Genomic DNA, 14,738 nt, shown 5'->3' on the forward strand with positions numbered 1-14,738 from the left:
TTGCACACCAATTCACATGATGACTGTAGCTGGACTCCTCCTAGTGCCTCAGAAAGTTACAAGAAAAGGGAAGGGCTCAGGATATGATATCATGCACTCATTCTAAAAAGAAGGAAACTGTTGGAGATAATTTAAAAAGTAACAGCTTAAAAATCCTGAATGGCCAATAACAGAAAATTACTTTTCTAATTCATCTTCCCTAGCCTTTCCAGTGAAAAGTTTCAATAAATAAAAATTACAAACTTAGAAAACCATGTTTGCATCATCACTAGGACTAGCCTAAGAAACCTATTACAACTGAGCCAGCTCAGAGCAATACTTATTGCTGCCTCTGTCAGATTTTAAGCTTTCAGCTTATTACCAGCTCTGTTGAGGCAAATGTACCCAGCCCCAACACAGCTGGGTCTGCAGCCACAGCTGGGTCTGTGTAAGCAACAGGGACCCACGTGTATCCACTGCTTCGTAGTATCCTGACTTGTCTAATTGCCTTTCTCAGCAAAAATAAAATCTTTTAAAGCATCTAAGTGATTCAGGAATCCAATTAATATTTTCTAAAGCAATGTAAGCAAACAGGTTTTTAAATCTCATGGAAAGTCAATGTGATCTTGTGCAGATTTGCAGGGCTAAGTTTTACTCCTTAGATCCTTTTCTAATTGCAAGTCTGCTTCAGAAATAATAATCCATTTTCAGGGATATATTACTATAAATTTATTTACCAGGTCATTGTCTACAGCCTTTAAAAAAGAAAACAATAAACATTTGAAGTAAAGTCCTAACTTAGCACAATTGTTCTTTACCTGGGTTTAGCTTTGAAATTTTCTGGTTTTATTTCAGATCCAAAGCAGCATTTGAGTGCCTGGAAGGTTCTCTGTCATTTCCACCTTTATCAATTGGTCTAATAAGCCACTCATTTTTCTTTCACGTTGTCAGGATAATTTTGTTTCTGTTATAATCCCATAAAACACACTCAGAGGAAAATTTAGCCCAGATTTCAAGCAAGCAACGTTTTTATGTAGTGTTAGGAATTGCAACATTCTCTGTTAGGGCGGTCATTGTGCTTAGCTTTCAAATGTCTTCTTTTCATGTTAAAGATTTCCAGTGATTTTGTTAATGCAATTCATTCCAGACTCAGCATTAAGGCCACCCATGAGTGACACAATATTGTTTATCATCATTTTCATGCTCCTGTATTGGCTTTTAATTTAATGGCTTGGATTTGGAGGAACCTTATATTAAATCAGTTTAGGGATCAGACATTTTGTGTTTCAGTATTTGTCAGTACACTTCTACTGAGCTGCACAACAGGGTGTTGCTCTTGCAGCTCTATTGTTAAAGAAGAAATATTTTGCTGCCAGATTTCTTGTTCTATTTGTGCCTTTTGTTACTGGACTTTCAATTTCAGGAACTTGTTCTATTTTAGAGGATGGGGAAGAACAATACTTTATAATATAATATTTATTAAACAGATGGTAGTATTATCAATGCTCATTTATCCAGCAGTGATGCATCTCCCAAATAAACAGCAGTAGTAGTAGAATAAACCAGAGCACAGAACCATTTTCTTCATAAAGATTCTGGGATTTTTTAGCTACTTGTACTCTGGAATGAAGGATCTGGAGTTGTTCTGTCTAGTAAGGATCAGCTACTTCTCAAATTGTTTCTGAGTTTGAGGAGTGTGACTTAAGATCACTAATACATTAATTTTTGTAGAATTTGGGAAGTTGTTCTAAAAAAAACTGTGATACAGTTTACATGTATATTTCTCTTTCTCTGCTCTCACCTTGATTTTTAGTAGTACTATAAAACCTACATAGGTGATCACCTGGATTTGAAAAGATTTCCTAAAAGAGCAAAGGCTTGTCACAGCTCTGGATTTGAATTGGACATTTCATGTATTCACATACTGGACTGCAAACCATAATTTTAAGTGTTCATAAGACAAGGGAGCGGGAACTGCTCCTTGCCATGAAGAGGGCAGGGGCATCTCTGGTGTGCTCGTACTCCTCTGTGGCCCCAAGAAGGTTACTCTCCAGTGAACATCTGGCTGCAGCACCTGGGTCATTGCTCACCCCAAGCTCTGAGGAGGTGGGTACTGCCTGCATCATGTTCCTATTCTGAATCTGCAGGAAATAAAACAGATGGTGCCTTGGAATATTCCAGAGGAGGATATTCTGAAGACAACACACATATTTCTTCTAACCAGGCTTTGAGGTCAAACAGATGAAGTAAGTCTTGGCTAACCACAGACACATTGGTGTTCATTCTCTTCTTGGTTCTCTGCAGATTTTAACATCTCTCTGCATCCTGAGTTACTTCAGCGTGAGCATGAGAAGCAGGATAACTGTGCACAGCTCTGTTTTGTTCTGTTGTATTCCTTTTGCTTCTTGCCATAAAACCATACTTTTCTTAGATTCTTGTGTGTTCACTCTCTCCCTCTTTTTCTTCAAGATTTAATTAGAATTATGAAACAATTTTGATTAAAAGGAATCACTGGACATTACCTCATCCTTTACCCACTCAAAACAGAGCTTCAAAGTTAGGTCAGGTTGCTTAGCACTTTGCCTGGTCCAGGTGTGAATATCTCCATGGGTGGATATTCCAGTCTTCCTGGGCACCCTGTTTAAGGGTTTGACCACTCTTACTGTGAAGTCCATATGAAGTGTAAGTCATGCTCCTTTCTACACATATAAGGCTGGGAGGTTTCCTTACTCTAACATCCAGCATCTGGTAAAAAACCTGGATAAGGAAGTAGTTTCAAGCTTGGGAAAGAGGTGGAAGGGATTTATAGGATGGGGGAATGAGGAAAAGCCAAGATTTTACATTTATAGTAGGAGATACAGTGATGAGCAGGCGTAAAAAGAATCATGGCAGGGAGGGAGAAAAGAAAGGACTGTTTCACAGGTCAGGCAAGGTTGTGTGTGGGAGGAGAACTTGGATGATGACAAGGCAGGACCATAACTGAAGTGGTCACCACCCTCAGATTTGGGTACCTCTTACAAGCCTAAATAAATCTTCAAGAGTGTGTCATAGCTAAAAATATCTTGCCAGTTCTGGCATGAAGTTGATTGCAGGAGCTTCCAGAGCATTTTGCTCTCTTGGCTCCCTGTGCAATTTCAGTTGGATAGTACACTTCACATTTAAAACAGTGCTGATCTTTTGGTCTGCTGCTGTTATGTTCCAGAGAAAGTTGCTTTTTTTAAGAAAGAGCTACAGGTCCTGCAGCATGCAACACATAATATTTTTACAGGAGATTGTTTATAGATAACTCCAGTTTCAATCGCAGTTAATTTTCTTAAAGACTAGCGGAACTAAAACATGATTTATAAATATATGCAGATATTCTTCTTCATAACAATACCAAGGAGTTGGAGCAGTTATGAGAAATTTTAGTAGTGAGCAATATGAGGTAGAAAACATTTTCCAACACTGATAAAAAAAGAGAACAGAAATTGAAGCAGAATTATTTTCTTTTGCTGATTATTTAATTGTTCAGGAAAATACAGTGTGATTGTTAAAACTGCTCTCAGGTGTACAAAAGCAATGCTGGCAGCAATTGCACTTTGAATAGCAGAATGCAAAGAAGAATATAGATGTGTGAAAAGAGGGAGAAGATTTTTAAGAAGGGTGAGATCAGTTTGTGTTCATAAGAACTGAAGCATAGGTGATTTATAATGGGAAATCACTTCTAGTGATATAAACATGTTAACTGATGATTCCTCTCAAGACTCTTGTGAAGCAGGGAAGGATTATGCCTTGTTTTGACAGATGGAGAAAAGGCTAAGTTCTTACCAGGAACTTCGCCAGCTCCTTTCAAAGCAGTTTCCAAGGAAGATCTTTCCCTTCAGAAAGCTTGACGCTACAGACATCCCTCAAAAGCTTCCCTCCGTTACTGTGGGAGAGCAGAGATGGTCACAGGTGTTGATGCTACTGGCCTGACCTTTTGGACCTCTGACTGGATTCAATCTGAACACAGAACAAGCAGAAACAACCTTTACTATATGATGACTCACTCTGCCAGAGGAAGATTAGTCAATGGAAATGTGTGTGCCTGTACTAGTCAGTAAATATGTACCCATCCCTGCACAGAGCCAGGGGCAAAGCACCAGGGCAGTGGGAGTGGAAGCCTGAGTGGAGGAGTCACAGCTTTTTTGCTGTTGGCATGCCAGCATCAACAGAAGTTAGAGCAGAGGAGTCCTAGGCTGATTTCCAGCATTGTAACAGACCTTACGTGTGAAGGATGTCAGGTGCTGAGCCTCAGCTCTCCCATTTACCCTTTCTGCTCACAATCTGTCCAAGGCATACTCCAACCTTTCCCCAAAACATGGTTTTTTCACCTAATCTGGGGCCAGTATTGTTAATTTTTCCTAGATCTTTTCACAAGGAAAATTATTCACTCTAAAACTCATGTAACTCTATGTTCACTTTCTACTGCCCTATTAATCAGTAAAGTGGTAATGGGATAATCAGAATCTCACAGTGGTAAAGGTAAGTAGAGATTTAAGAAGTTCTAATTTAATAAATATTCATTAAAAAGCAAGTCTGCTTCTTTTTCTTCATTCTGGTCATTGGCCACACTTGCATCAGGATAGTTCATATGGTCAGGTGTACTTTAGCTTTGCCATTCCTTCCCAGAAGTTTCTGAAATAGAGAGAATTATTTGCCAGCTAAACCAACTTCAGCTCACATTTTCCTAATACTAGTTTGAATGTTGCCAGCAACATGGTATATCCATGTTTACATCCTAAATGCAGCCTTCACTAGAGATCCAAACAGAAACATCCTTTCAAGGTCTCTTCACGGCAACTTCTCTCTACAATGAACTATTGTTGAAACAAATCTGGAGATAAATGGGACCTCAACAGCATAACTGTGTGCCTCCTAGTTCACCTAAAACTTCAGGAGTTTAAAACCTCCAAATTCAATCACATAAATAAAGACTGCTAATACCTTTCTATAAAGAAATATTTTCATTAGTGATCTAGGGGCTGCCATATTCTCTCCACTACTCATTAATTGTAGGACATTAATAAAGTTCCTGCTTCCAGTGTACCTTGATGAAACAATAACCAATAGCAACCCCCACCAACACCAGCCGGAACTACTGGACCCAGTCTCTGTGTTCCAAGCTCCTAATGCCATCTGAGCAGTGTTTAGATAACTCTTCCTATATAATTTTAATGGCACACACAGAGGCTGAGAATCCCTCCCTGAACCCTAGCATAGGGTCTTCAGAGGGGCTCCACATGGAGAGCCCTTTGCTTACTTATTCACCATTTCCTTGGCTTAACTATCAAGGCCTAGCTTGATAATTAAGCTTCTAGTTTAGCCTGTTCAGAGGAGAAAGGGAAGACAAAATCCACTTGGTTAGCGAAGGATTTTCTTTATTATCACTCCTTACTCTTAAAAAAAATTCCCAAGTTACACATCTTTGCAAAATAACAAGTGATTCGTCTTTTCTCAGTCTACTCTCACTCCTGTGGCTTCCAGGTTTTATCAGCATTTCAGGTGAGACAGAATGCCTCCTGTTGCTCTCTCCAGATTATCTGTCTTAATATTTGGCAGTGATTTGCTCTTATATGCAGCCTCCCTCTTTATATGTAGGCTGCCTTCTTTAGTCATATGCCCCAGCCAAAATACTCCAGCTCTGTCTGCATCAATGGAATTTGGTTTTTTGTGGGGTTAGGATGGAAACGAGACACATTCAGAGATGACAGCCCTTGACTGCCTGACATTGGTATCTCAGTTTTAGTTATTGCAGGCTGAGGGGTCAAGTACTGTCCTGGTCTGAGCATCATAATAGACTTCATCCATCCAGATTTTTAGTACAGACTAGAAAAAGACAGAATGGCAAACCTAACACAAATGGGCTCACAATACAAAACCAGTGTATAATTCCATGCAGATATTTTTGCTTCTCTTAAGTGCACCTCATCTCTTGTACTAAAACTATTGGGATGACAAGTAGTTACTAGTTAGGATAAGAACAAAAGGCAGAGAGGAAAACATGACTCAGAGTGGGTTACTTGTTAAAGAAACTCATTATTTAAGTATTAAAATAGGAAACACATTGCAGAGAAAGAAAAGGTTCCATTTAACTGCTCTTGACAGTTATTCCTTGTCACAGAAAGCTATCAGGTATCACCTAGTCTAATTAATCACATCCTGAATTGCCATGCATGAAATAAATTTGTTCGTTTGGGGAATCAAAAAAATGTATAAGGCTGTGTTGTGTGATTTGCTTCTGTTTCTTATCCACATATCCTGTATCCCAGCTTCTCCTAAGGCAAGAGGATGTTCTGTCCTCCTGAAATTAGGTACTGAATACATTTAACCTGTGTAAATTTCAAAGTCAGCTCACCTTTTCAAAGAAGATAGAAACACAAAAATAAAATTCATCACAGATTATTTGACTCTTACCTAAAGTAATTACATATATTCAAATGACATTTCAACCATTGAGACAGTCTTTAGTTTAATTTTCACTGAACTGTCTACTTTCCACAACCATGTACCTTTTGGGGCAGGACATCTTCCTTTGCTATGTTCTATTGAGCCACTAGATGTCCCTCGTTCCTACGTAAAGCTCCAGGTAGGAGACAATCCATGAGGAAAAGCGGGACTAAGGTGGAACTCAAGCAGTGCAGAAGCACGTTTGTGTTCACATCGTGCAGGAGTTTTCTGTAACAGGTGCTGGTCCTTTGAATCACACCACTGAGTGTGATTCTGTAAGTCACAGCAGTTCCAGATATTTGTGTTCCAAACAGACAACAAATGTAACTGTGTTCAGACAAACCAGAAAATCAAGAGTCATCAAGATAGGAAAGGGCCTTCAAGATCATCAAGTCCAGCCTTTGAACAAGTATGACTGTGCCCACTAAACCATATAAAAAAGTGCCACGTCTACTTGTTTTTTGAACACTTCCAGGGATGGTGACTCCACCACTTCCCTGGGCACACTGTTCCAACCTAACAAGTCATTCAGTGAAGAAATTCCTAATATTCACTCTGAGCCTCCCCTTGCACAATGAAGTACATATATGGCAAATACTAAAATCAAATGAGACTGAAGAAAGCAGATGAAGATGGCATCGAGGAAAATAGACTAGAAACCCAGGGATAACAGAGTAAACCGCATCATTCTATTCTATACATTGACAACAGCATTTTCCATGGGCACGTTATTATTGACTTCTTTTGGCCACTCATGAACTAAAATGGCACAGTCTCTCTTGGCAGTCAGACTAGATCTTATTTAATGGAAGCATACATTTAGCTGTAGTCTAGCTGAGGTATGGAAGGACCATATCACCACGCAGGTAACTCCAGCCTAGCCAGGGAATGGTCACATCAGTATCAGACTGTGAATGCTGGGCAATGTAAGCCAGACGTGACACAAATAACAGCATTTAACTTACACTGGCAATGCTGAAAGCAAAGTCAAACACTGCTCTGGAGGAAACAAAATGTTTCACCAAGTAAATAGTGTCAGGAAGCTGCTTGCAACTGCCCAGGAGCTGTACAACTCCCTTTTCCCTTCCTGCACCCTATCTGCCTTTCGCAAGTTTCCTGACCCCCATCAGTTAATTTATACCATCAGCACTTTGCAAGACCCTGCCACAGAAAGTGCTGCATCTCCAATTCTGTTTTGGAAACTCTTCCTCAGATTAGGACTCACTTCCTCGGTATTTTAAATTCATGAAGTGGAAGGGTCACATCTAAGCAAAAAAATGAAGAAACCATTCCTCTGGATTAGTTTTGCTTTTTAAGTCATGTGAGTGATGGCAAATTATATCCATAGAAGAAACAGGACTCCAATGACCCATTGGCTTTTTTATGTAACCAAAATATTCATAACAGAAGTCACAACATGTCCTTTTCCAGTTGTTTTTGAAACAGGGGTGCTGTCATTTTTCAGTAAGGATACATATAGAGGGTTCTCCCAACTCAGTGTACTTGTTACCTAATTTTAATGCCACTGACTGAATGATACAGATTTTCATTGTTAATTAAATATCAGATCATGGTGCATGATCTCAATGTTATTCATGCTTTTAATGCCTGATGATTTCAGGAGGAGCATAAGCAGCTAAATACCTTTATGAGTCTTGATCCTGTTCTTAAAGGGAAAAAAATATGCAGTTCTAAAGAATGTATTTGTTTTTCCAAGGCATTGTCAAACCACGGAGAGCTGGGAATGTAAGAACTAAAACCTACGAAATACGCTTTTGGTCTTCTCTACAGGAGGCCTTTGAACTCTTCTTCTTATTCTCTCTCCCAGCTGTTCTCAGATTGACTCCACTGGAGTGAGTGATGGTTGAAAATATGGTTATATACAACCATTGCTGGCCATTCGATTGCTGCATTAATTCTGGAGCTGTTCAGATCAGAGTTAACAACAGTCTTGCAACCAATATATTGTGTACTGGTGACCAGTTTCCACCAGGCCATCTATCAGCAATACCAGAGAGGGTCAAATCCAGAGCCCAGTGGCCATCAGTGTGAAATGTTATTTTGCTTTCAGTGGGATTTGTTATTTCCACTAATGAAAGATAAACTATTTGGGGGCTAATAAATCTTACAGTTCCACATAATCCCTGGTGTTCTTTCCAATGGTTAATAGCTCTGCTCTCACCAGTTATCTAACTCAGTCTGAAGCTAAATGGATTTTTTTCACAGGCCAATACACACATTACACAGAATCTCCTTTCCCCTCCTGCTTACTCATGTTGTTGGCCATCTTTTTAATAGGAAACTGAGAACTAAGAAATTGAGAGAACAGAATGACCTATTGAACCAATTTTGCTCCACAGCAGAGCTGACAGGAAAACAACTGCCTCAGCTCAGGGTTCCAGGAATGGAAAAACAGATGTTTCTGAACTACATTTAACAGATGCTATTCCAGCTTGAAACAACATTTTAAAATGCAGATCTCAAGAGTTTATGTATTTCCAAAGTATTCAAAGAATGGGAAAGTAGAAATTTCTTGCAAGTCTTCAAGTAGCACCAAACATGCCTTTTTTTTCTTTTTTTTTTTCCCCCTGTGTTTTCCTAAACTAACTTCTCCAGTTTAGCATTCCTGTGGCTGATACATGCACCAGAACATGCATTGGTGCCTACATGTCTTAGGTAATCAGATCGGGTAGATTAACACTGCCACAGAACTCGCATGTGACCTTGGGCAAATCACTTGGTTTCCCTGGATTTCAGTTCTCCACTTGTGCTACCTAGAGCTTGTAACCTTTCCTTGAGAGCATCTCCCTCAACTACAAATACCTAGGGTAGTACATAGAAACCACAAACAAGAACATAGCCCCCGGGAATTGCCATAAAATAGATTTTTAAAATTAAGTTAACTACCAGCTATTCAGTGAATGGTAAGGGTACATAACCAAGGTGGGCAAGACACAGGTTCTTTACAGGGGAATTGCAGACTATCCTGTCAGCTGTGAATGTTCTAAGTGCCAGCATCAAGGGTAAAGATGGAAGGGCAGAAATGTGAGAAGACAATAGTTTCCAGGAAAGGTGTGTTGAGACATTCTTACCCTGAGCCTGTCAGGTCTGCCTCTGAATATGTTTAGCACATGTAAGGAACTCTTCTGTCAAGCATCACAGAATTTGTGGGTTATTATTCTCATACTACAAATTGAGAACTGAAGTGACAGCAAGTGATAACCAAAAATACACATTAAAAATCCCAAGCCCATGGAACTGTGTATTTCCCAAGAATAAGCTTTAGCCCATATTTACACAGTTTCCTTCTTCCAGTTATGCCAAATAATTCACAAGAGCTGCCTGTGATAAAACAGTCTGAGCACTTCCTTCCCTGGCTGAAACCAGAGATATGCTACCAGAAAACACCTCAGCTTAAATTGGTTACCAGCTCTCTTGACAGTTTTGGTCAAAGTGAAGGTAGAGATGATGACTTTACTGAAGGAGTTCTTGAACTTGCCAGATATTCCAAATGTTTAGAGTACTGTGCAGTTTGGGGTTGGGGAAATGAAGCTCTTAATGGGAGAGAGGTGCCACCATCTATACCAAGAGAAAAGGAGCAGAAGCACAAATTTAAGGAAAATATTTCCCTCATGTTCCAATGTACTTGCAGAAATTTCCCAGTGTTCTCCCCACTGATACACAACAAGTGTAGAGGACATTAAACCAAATGAGTTATCTTTTACTGAAGAGTTATTGTGAATAGGATTCTATTCCACTAGAAAGCTGAAAAAATCACCACTTTTTAACAATGCAGATTTAATCCAAAATTGATTCCTTTTCAAAAACCTAAATATTTTCTGAAAAAATGTTGACTTTCACAGAATGATTATTCTATGGGGGGAAAAAAAAGAGCCATTTTTCAAATATTTCAAAATAAAACCATAATATTTGGGATTACAAATGATTGAAACACTCTCCAAACATTTTAAATATATATACTGGAAACCTTAGACCAAAGACTTCAAATGCTGACTTTCAGAACTAAGGTAACTTCTTGTTTTAAGCCAGCCATAGTAGAACTTTCTTGTACCTTTAAAGAATACTGTGTATAATACAGCAGCCTTAAGGGTAGAACCACTGGCATGTAACAAGGCATTAAAGGTCAGTAATCAGAATTTAGAGTAGATTGTAACAACACAGAAGAACTGAAGCTGGGTGCTCTTGGTCTTTCATGGCCAGAGCCCTTATTCTTGCTCCTTGTATTTAAGTCTCATAAATTGTTCAAAACTTTATCGATTGAATTAACAGTTAAAATATCGCTTCTCAACATCTGGTTCATATTCTTGTCCCAGCTATGCTGATGCAACTCTAAATGAAACGAAGTGCTTTACATGAAGTCACTCTGAATTTATGATGGTATTCGGAAGGAGTGGACTTGGTTCTCAGTCTTTAAAAAACGTCTGCGTTTGCAGCCAAATAAAGTCACATGTGGTTACAGCCTCTGTGGCACAAGATTGCCATCCAGTGGTAATTCCCAAACCTGTATTCGCTGAAGGCATTCCCAGAGAGTTGACCAGCAGCCGGTGTTGCTTATACCTACCAACCTGTTAGCTGTAAATTCAAACTCCTGAGTAGCTATTGCTAGGCTGAGAGGAACATTCCTGTTAAAAATTGATAACTTATCTCTTTTTTTAAAAAAATCAGATTTCCATATTGAAGTAGTTTAGATGATGAATGTAGATTTTTGCTTCCTTAAGAGCAGGAACATGCTGAAGGGGGAGGCCCCTGGCATACCTATACTCAGAGGTACTACCACCATCCTAACCCTGCATCTCAGCTACTTTTCCACCCCCTCTGCTGGCACAGCATTAGTCAGATCCGAGAGGAACACATCAGTGCTCATTTAAGCATCCTTGTACAGAGCTTCACCACCTGCTCTGGAGTGCCCTGCGCACGCAATGGAATTGCGGCTGTGAGAGATCAAGCTTCAAGGCTGGTTTCATGTGAATACTTATGCGCCCAGACATCAATATGACTACTGGTATCTCTGATCTGCAAAGAACAGGCCCTGAACTCAGACCTTCCACTTCCTGGATAAATGCGTTACCTGCTCTGGTAGATCACAGAAATGTGTTTTAGAGGGAACAGGTACAGCTGCAGCTGTGGAGACTTGGCCTGGCTGGCATCCATTAGAGGGGTTTGAGGATTACCTCTTGAACTGAGCCTCTCTGGGGAACTGAATGAAGCAACACAAAGTTTGTAGCTCCTGACTGAGCCAAGATATGAAAGAGTGCCAAGCTGCTGAGCCCTGTTGAACTGGTGCACATCTAGGCACACAGAGAGGCATTCTGCATACAGCAGAATACAGCTTATGTATAAACAGGAAACGTGGTTTGGGAATCTAGGTGTGATGCAAGGTCAGACACAGCTCACTGGGGTTTTTCCACCATCTCTGTTGTAGATTTAGGAGCTCAAATTCTGCCCTAAACACTTATTTTTTGGACTTGGCCTGTAGCAAATAAAATAAATTCTAAAATAAAATAAATAACCCCATGTATTTAATGGAAATTGTACTGATCTACCTTATTCTCTGTTTCACCCTCCCTGCATCTGTAATGTTTTCCTCTGTAGTTAACTGTATCTCTTGCAATGCGGATGTTTATGAATGATTCATAGATTTGTTTGGCCTGATTGCCCAGAGATTAAATAATTTCATACAATGTTCCCATTAGCATTGCAGGCATCTTACTTTTAAACAGGAATTAAGTTATCTGGGGTTGTGGAGGCACTATTGCCATTAATACTTGCAAGGTAGAGCTCATCCCAATGAGCAGCCATTTCTGCCAGGTCTCTTTAGGAGATGCAGAAATAGGAAAAACAGTACTTTTCCTTCCAGGTAAAATTCCATTTATATACATCTCTTGCATGTGAAACATGTGAAATGCGATGCTGAAGGTTCAGGTTGCTCCTAAGAGCAAAACAACAGTGGAGTTTCTCCCTCTAACTTCTGAAAGAAATCAGTGGGGTGCACATAAAACTGAGAATTTCCCATTATTTCTATGATAATTTATTTCTTCTACTTCACATTTCACTCTGTTCAAGAATGGCAAAGTATACACTGAATTAGTACAAATGAATTTTACCTAGAATTGGTCTAGCCTAAATAGTCATATTCAAAATTATATGAAATATTAACAAATGTGGAAAAGAAAATAAAAAAAACATTTTGCATTGAAGAATAAAGACTCAAATGCTGAAAATAAGACTCATTCTTCAGGACTAAAATTGATGAGTTGACCTATGAATTTAGTGTGGTACAGTTGCTCTGAGACAAGGAGAATGAGAGACTGGTAAATCAGCTCTTTGTGTACTTTGTAGCAATATTCATATTACAGATATGTGGTGGAATGAAACAATGAGTCATTTATGTGTCTTAGATCCACAGCAGGTAAGTCAAGAACAAAAAAATGTATCGTCAGACATTTTCAAAGCAGTTTGATTCATTTTCTACTTATGAAACCCATGCTGCAATCCACAACTCATTCAAAATTTTTCAAAAAATCAGAAAAAAAGTAAGAAGAAAAAAAAATCAGAAAAAGGAAGTCCTCCCTTCAAAATAAAGCAGAACCCAAATCCTTATTATCAGAAACACAGGTATTACTTGGTGTCTATAGGATTGATACAGTTTCCTCACATTTGTCCAATAAAACGGGACAAATATTTTGCTGGTCTTTTCTTAGGTAAGCAGCTTTCTCCTAGATAAAATTTTACTGCTGGCTCCTGTGCACAGGGAAAGGAAATTATCTTCTTGGAATGCAAGTACTCTGTCAGTGCAAAAGACTGCAGTGGGCAGTTGCAGCGACAGGATTAATACTGCCTTGCTGGCAAGGGAAGCTTTGGAGCAAAGGTGGGATATGGACACAATCACAATTTACATTTTCTGACACCTTTTCTGAAGCTTTCTACTCAGGAAATAAAAAATATTGATTGGGGGTGTCTAAATTTAGTGAAACCTTCATACTTTTCATATTTGATCAGAGCAGAAATTAAAAGACAACTGGCAAAATCTCACCCTTCCAGGGTGCAGACCTCAAAGGAAGAGCCAAAGACAAGTACAGATCTGCCACCTCCTGTTTCTAGTGTGGACAATACAACGACGGAAATAATTAGCTAATCTTTCATTTAAATAAAGCCTTTTGGGAGAAAGGCTAAAAATAAACACTGATTCATTCCTTGTCAGGGAAGTTTCTTCTGTCAATTATCACATTGTTACTGCTGTTTTTAATCTAGTCAGATGGTGAGATTGGCAATCCTTTCTGCAGGGGCTTCTGGGTGTTATTTTGTGGAGAATCTTACTTGAAGGACTGATTACTGCTTTTATGGGAGCCAGTGGGAGTTTGGCCACGGTCCTTCATGCATGTTAATTTGAGGGACTTCCAAATGTTAGCTAATGATCTCAGAGTTCTTTTTATGAAATATGTGTGGGTTTGTTTTGGGGTTTGGGTTTTGTTGTTGGGTTGTTGGTGTTTTTTTTTAATTCCTAGGAGAACACAATTAAGGCTGGAGAAAGTGCTGCACTGTAGCTCTGGACTGGCCTCTCAATAACATCTGAGTTCTAGAATGAAAAAATTCAGAAGCACACATTGCTACTACATGCAGATATATTATACATAATATATTAAAATCAAATGTATTCAAATGTAAAAATGTATTATTTATACCGTTCAGACCACATGCTTTGCATTGCTACGGACTGGGTCTATCTGTGGCCTTCACTTGCAGCTACTTAAAAAGTAATTATGCTTTCTCTTTTTTAGTAACAATACTAATGGGAAAGCAGTAGCCTCCGCCCCAAATCAGGGAAATATGTCAGCATGGAAAATAGAGGCACGTGTGGGTGGGGGAGTTTCATTCCTGTTTTCTGAAGCCTTATGTAGCTGTAAACGAGAAACGGGGGAAAAAGCGAGCCGGTGGCAGCCGAACAGAAAGCCAAGGACACAAGTCCAAACAAGCGCTGGGGCTGCGGCTCAGTGAAAAGCGTGCAAAGGGGTCTTTGGGCTAAACGCTGACTTAAAGGGCTTGGAACGGAGCACACAACAAACATAGCTCTCCGTCCTCCCCCCTCCCCACCGCCGCTACCACCCAAAAAACTCCCCCCAAAGTTATAGATATGTTTGTTTCTGGCTGCGTTCAGGCCAGGAACAAGATTTGGCACTTTTCCATGACTAATAGGGCAGTGAACGACTACGAGACGTTCTTTCCCGCAAGGAACACAGCCAGCAGCATCCCGCGCATCCTCGGCTCAG

Source organism: Corvus brachyrhynchos, unplaced genomic scaffold, assembly GCF_000691975.1.
Source record: "Corvus brachyrhynchos isolate BGI_N302 unplaced genomic scaffold, ASM69197v1 scaffold126, whole genome shotgun sequence".
Classification (NCBI taxonomy): Eukaryota; Metazoa; Chordata; class Aves; order Passeriformes; family Corvidae; genus Corvus; species Corvus brachyrhynchos.